The sequence below is a fragment of the Haplochromis burtoni genome, unplaced genomic scaffold (assembly GCF_018398535.1).
Source record: "Haplochromis burtoni strain Fernald_Lab_line unplaced genomic scaffold, NCSU_Asbu1 Contig_384, whole genome shotgun sequence".
NCBI classification, from domain to species: Eukaryota; Metazoa; Chordata; class Actinopteri; order Cichliformes; family Cichlidae; genus Haplochromis; species Haplochromis burtoni.
Genome location: NW_024582745.1, coordinates 120093 through 126888, shown reverse-complemented (window position 1 = coordinate 126888; position 6796 = coordinate 120093).

The window sequence follows — 6796 nt, the reverse complement described above, 5'->3', positions numbered from 1 at the left end:
TCAGAAGAAGCAGAAGAAACACAGCCCTTTGTTTTGTCAGAAGTCTTAAAAATACCAACCTGGGAGAGGCCAGTTACGACAAAGCTAGGTAAGCTACGCGTATTAGCTCTCATCGACACACCCTGAACAACCTCAGAAGAAAAATTCTCAAAGTTCAAACCAGTAATATTGTCCTTTTTATTCACCACAGTCGGCCGCTCTGATATCCCGAGGTCCGACTGTGGTGAGGGGCGTTGACGGCGTGAGCGCCGTTTCCCTTTCAAAGGCTGGGCAGAACAGCCTCCGTTGGGCCAGGCAGCAAAGCATCAGTTGCTGGGTGGGTGGTAGCAGCTGGGGGGTGAAGGCTAAGCTCGTTCAGAATGACATTTTGTGCGGGTGAAGAGAGCTGAAAAGCCAGGGGAGACCGGAAACCAATCGCTGTAGCCGGTTAGCCACAGCTTGTCGAAATTCTTTCTCCTCATGCTCCAGCCACAAATTAATCAATTTGTCCACAGAGTACACAATATCCTCACGGAGCTCCTCGGGCGGGTCGAATGCTCCTTGGTCCATGGATGGCTGGTTCATACTGTCAAGGCCAGCGGGGCAAGCCGTTTGTAAATTATTAAAGGACCCAAAATGCAAGCACTGTTTCTGATGAGAGTGAGCTTTATTGAAAAGGATGACAAACAACAAAAAAAAAAAAGGGTGAGGGTGGCAAGAACAGAACTGACAAACCTAAACTGGGAAAACTAACAATAACAAAACTAACCCGAAACCGGAACAGAGATGACTCAGACCAGAGAACAAAACACCATATAACGCAGACGAACCAGCAACTAACGGAGGCAGACACAAGGTTTAAATGCACAGAAGGATAACGAGGGAATGAGACACAGAAGGAGGGCACAGCTGGGAGTAATTAGACATGACGGGACAGAGGAAACGAAAACTGAACACACTGACATCAGACACGGACCTAAAACAGGAAAACACACACAAGCAAAGACAGACTCAGAGACGCGGGCTTAACACAGAGACCTGACTACACTAGATGGGATATACAGGCAGGGATGACACAAAACAGAGGGAGCAAAGAATAAACACTGGGAAACCAAAACACAAACAGTCATAATTCATAATAAAATCAAAAGTAAAATTACAAAACCAAAAACACATGGTCACCGACCCAGGACCGTGACAAAACCTATTATCCTGATTGGATCACATCCTGTTACTCCTGTTTGCCCAGTGATCCATCGACCACCTGGAGGGCCTGTAGAAGTCTGTACTGAGTTGTGGGTGTGGGTGCTGCAGGGACCTGTCAAAAGTCTACCACATCCAGCTGATGGAGAGGCATGCTTACACTCGTCTTTCATTACACAGACACCAGAGCTCTACAAAAAAGCTAAACAACTCCTGGACAAAATGAGACAACTACTGGCTACTGGAGGATTTGAGATATAGCAGTGGGCCAGTAATGTGCCGGAGGTGGTGTCCCACCTGCCTAGTACCACCGGGTCTGACAGTTGTGAGCTCTGGCTGACTTTTAACCAAGCTGATCCACAAGAGTTGATGTTTGGGTTACGTTGGCATTGCCCTACTAATACCTTGGGGTAGAAGCATTGCCCAGTCTCTTGCATGGCACCAACTCTCCGCAATGTGTACAAGGTGCTTGCTAGCCAATATGACTCTCTAGGGTTTATCATTTCCTATACCACGAGAGGGAAGATTCTTGTACAGTCTATGTGGCAAAAGGAGATAGGGTTGGGATGAACCTGTCACCGGTGTCCTTCTTCTCACCTCGTTAGAATGGGAGAAGGGGCTACCTTTCCTGCAGAACATTACCTTACCAAGATGCTATATCCCCCCTGATACAGACTCTCAAAGTTTCACCTTTGAGCTGCACCTGTTCTGTGATGCCTCAGAGAAAGCATATGTATCTGTAGCTTATCTAAGGACCACAGATTGCCACAGAAATGTCAGCACTTCATTTCTGATGGTGAGATCTCGAGTCGCTCCTTGGAAGAGATTGCCCATGCCCCATCTGGAGCTCAGTGGTGCTCTCACTGGAGCGCAGCTTGCTAAGACTCCCCAAACCAAGCTTACTCTACCACTGCAGAACACCATCTTGTGGACGGACTCTACTATGGTGCTGACTTGGTTACAGTTTCAGTCTTGCCATTACAAGGTCTTTGTTGGGACTCAAATTGCTGAAATCCAGGAGCTCACCAGTTTTCACCAATGAAGGTATGTCACGTCAGTGGAAAATCTGGCTTATGACATCTCAAGGGAGAAGGAAACCAAAGTACAGAGGTAAGCTCTCAAAAGATGGCGCCGGTGTGTATGGCTGGCCGTCTTCCTCCTCCCTGCTTTAGACTCCTTTTTCTCGACTTTTGCATAGTACTACTCATTCTTTTAACATTATGTTCATCTGGGGTTTTTTTTCCTGCTCTTGCTCTTGACGAAGGCGGACGCACTTTTCTCCTCTCCTCCTCTCCCTTAGCTTCCCTGCTTAGCCTCTTATGTCCTTGTCTAGTCTCGTGTTTTTTTTGTATTACTTTTCCCTGGAACACTCTCTCACAGTCTGTTCTCTAAAACCTAAAAGAGGAATTATGGATTTGATCAACTGGTCCCTAAATGCAATTGACACCCCTTTCTCAAGCTTGGGTGAGTGCTGAAGATATCTACCTGTTCGGAACCATGATAACAGGGTTCTGGCTGATCGGAGCTGGCTTGGCCCTGACTTATCGAAGAATTAAGGAAGCGGAACCGGCTGTTCAAACCCCCACAAGGCTGCCCGCTGGGATTGAAACGATGGGAAGAGGCGTGAGTTTCTCAAAATGGGCTCATTGAGTGTAGCACAGATAAGATCTTGGAGAGGCTTACGGCTGCCATACTCAGAATACTCAGAATAAGATCTCTGAGTGCAGACTGGATTACATCTTGGAAGGGCTCGCTCGGAATAACATCTCTGAGCGCAAATTGGATGACATCTTGGGGAGGCACACTGTCGTGAGTTCTCAGAATTGGCTCTTTGAGCACAAGAATGACAACATCACAGAGCATAAGTTTGATAACATCATGGCGAAGCTCGCGGCTCTCCAACGGGAGATTGAGAGACCAGTGTTGGACTGTTAGAACTGTTTTGAAATTCATATGAGCTGTTCGCACTAAAGTAAAAAGCACCATCACTTCATGCGGATACCCTTTTGGCGCCAGTTGTGGTTGCAAGGCTGGAGTCGAACAAAAACACCCTGATAACGACTGTGTTTAGTCTGTTCCTTCCCATTCCATGCAAGGCCACCTGGGTTGGCTAAAAGACTGTTTACTTAGCCTAGCAGGGCGAAGGACACTGTCTCAGCTGAATTCTGGACATGCACACACATACATATACACTAATATGCACACATTCATCCCCCCTCCCTTTCCAAACGCCTTCGATGCTTGTTCCCTCCTGGGAACACGGCGGGTCTGAGCCCGCGCTGGAATGGTAGCGCTGGGCAGGATGGCTGCTGTGTTTGCTTCGGATTACTCCTCACCCCCCACCCAACCCTGTTGCTGTGTCATGTAATTAATATCATTAGTATCCTCATTTTCTTATTATATTGTTTTATGTACTTTAATAATGAAGGCTTGTAGAGCAAGGCCACTTTTGACTCACAAACTAAGTGCTCAGCCAGACTGAAAAACAGGAAGTTTTAGTGCACAGGCATATTAATAGATAAGACACAGAAAAGAGGAACTTTGCCATATAAGCAATGTTTGAAACTGTGTGACGTGTAAAGTACCAAAACTATATGAGGCACAGTTTATGATTCTTTTTTTTTTTTTTTTTTTTTTTTGCCTGTCCCGTTTGGCTCTTTTGCCATCAGAATTGTTGTCTAAAGGCAAAGAAAGATACCCAACGGATTTACTTTACCAAATGGACCATCCCAGCCTTGCCGTAATGGTCCATTTGATTCACCTTTTATTGTTTATTTTATTTTCACTTACTGAATACGGGACAGACTTGACTGGGGGAAAGAAGGGGAGAAAGAAAGAGGGAAAGAGAAACAGCTGAGAAGAGGGACGGGGGAGAAGGGCAAAAGACAAAAACCAACAAAACGGGCAGAGGAAAAAAAAAATGCATATATCAATCACCTGGATCACCTGCTGAGAAAGAAAAAAGAAAACAAGCAGAAGAGAACAAGAGTAATAGAATAAACAACATCACAATGATATATGTGAATATGACAGTAAATACTAAATATTAAACATTATTGTGCAGCACATAAGATCAACAGAACACAGTGTGCTTTGAGGTAGGAGCCAAAAAGGGTGTAGTTTGTGGGTGTGATCACCCGTGTGTACACCTGTGAGCATGGACGCGCTTGTTTTTTGTTTTTTTTTAAAAGGTTCCTTCATGTAATAATCTGCTAGAGGGTGTGGGGGGGCCACAGCCCCGTCCTCCAGGGCGTGAGGCAGGTGTGGAGGAGATCAAAACTCCAGACATCCAGAGGCCCCCAGAACACAAGAGACCAAGGAAGACCAACAGAGGGGCAGCTGCGCCACTGTCCCAGAAAGAGCTGAGGAGAGTCCCAGATGAGGGCTCACTCAGCAGCCGCGGAGCAGAAGCCAGGGGGAGTTGCAGTGACGCGCCCGTGAGCTCCGCCGGCAGCCAGCTGCGCCTGAGTGACCGAGCCCCAGGCCGAGAGGCCGGGGGCACCCCACCTCCGAAGTGGCCCGAGCGAGCCCCAGGCTCCAGGCCCCGATAAGCGGCCGCCAAGGAGTGAGCCGGTGTGTACCTGGACGCCCATCCCCGGACACAAAGAACCACCAACGCACCGATGTCTGAGGGGGTCCGCCACTGGCAGGGGAAGTGGTGGTAGGGGGAGATAGGCCTCCAAACCTTGGAGGGCCTGAGATGTCCCCAGAGAGGTGGCGCCTGACACCCAACCTGACATATAGACACAGACATACAGGCACACACAGATACAAACATCCATTCCCACCCTCATGCTCTCATATGCACTTACTCCACACTCAACCAACGTGGAGACAGACATAAAGAGACGCTGTACACACGATCACACTCCCCAAGCGTACTCTACAAACCGGGTCTAGGTGCCCCCGCCCCTGGAGGGGGGAACTGCACCCAGACCCAGGTGGTGTTTCCCTTTTCCCTGCGGTGGGGGGAGGCAGACCGCCCCGACTCCGCAGCAGCAGGAAGGCTCCACACTCCAGACCGCAGTCGGACGGCCAACTCCTCCTCCTAGCCCCCCTGCTCCAGCAGGTCGCAGAGAACGGGGGTGAGAGAAGACTCCAAACCTCCCTCCACCCGCTCATTGTAATGTTGATGCATGTGTGTTCTAAGGTGCATTTAAAACCCAGGAGGGCATGGAGCTACCTGCCAGAGAGCAGCAGGTAAGCGCATGGTCCCTCCTGCTAGCCCTCAATGTCTACGTGTATTTAAAATTGAGAGGTGGGCAACGATGCCAGGGGTGGGGTGTACACCCTGATGGTACTTTGGACTCCGTGTATCGTGCCCACCCCCCAAGATCCTATATGTATGTGTAATGAGAGTGTGAGTAATGTGAATGTCTAAGTTGTGGGATAAAATTGAGGCAGAGGCAGCCAGAAGGAGACAGAGGGGGGGGTAGCCTCCTCTGCACCCTGGTGACATACCCCTACTCCAAGGCCCTGCATGTGTGGGTGGTTGTGGTGGAGCGGGAAGAGGGAGGCAGCTGGAGATGGGGAGGGAAGGAAGGGAGGGGCAAGTGACCCCTCCCTGGGGCCAGCTCCCCCGCTGACCCCAGTAGGCACCCCCATACTCCGCGACCCGCCAGGGAAAGGGGGCCCAGGCCCATCCAGACCGGGCCCAGTGCAGCAGCGCCGCCCGGCCCCACAGAGCCCGGGACAGTCCACCCAACCCCACCACAGAGAAAACTGCACCCACCCCACCATCCACTCATCTTCCAGACTACATAAGACAATAAACACCCAGGCTGAGATCTTCCTCCACCTCTCCTGTATCTCCCCCTCCTGCAGAGGGAGCTCCTGGGGAGAGGAAAGCTCCTGCAAGATGTGACAATCTCCCCCACCAGTTGAAGAGCCCCCCAGGTGGCTCGACGCACCGGCGGCACCCTGCTCCAGGGCTGGGCCCCCATGCACCCACCCGCCCACAACCCCGGCAACACACCAACCAGGACCCAAGCCCCCGAGGCCCGGTCCGGTCTTTTTTCATGATTCTAATGTCAGAGATCCTGCAACTGGCGTTTGGGCTGTGCAGGGGTCTCTCTCTTCCGGTAGATGATTGAATAAAAAGAAATATAAAATGTTTTGACCACTATGACTCGGGTTTTCTCTGTTCTATCATGGGGACAAAAGAATCGGGGTTTAATACTTGTCACGTGTTCCATAATGTTGTGCTGTGGACATTTATGTGCTTTTTTGTGCAGAGGAGTTTTTTTGTTTCCTGTTCTCATGCTGTCCTCCCAGGAGCCCAGCATGAGTAGAGGTCTCTTTTTTTCCTCTTGTACTTTCCCATTGTAGTGTATATTTCAGTGTTTTTTTTCTGTAACGCTACCGATCTCCGACCTGTATCCCCATGTGATGTCTGTGTTGTGTGTGTAAGGGGGGGGGGGGGTCCTATTTCACTGCAGGGCAACCTGCACGTGGCGAATAAAGCCTTGATTGATTGATTGATTGATTTGTGGCAACGCACCAATTACCTATGACCGGCAAATGCTTTTGGACCTTTGTTTTTCTCAATCTTATGACTCGGACCCACGATGGACCTTGGGAGGCACCAGATTGATGCGCTCGGTCTCCTCCACCA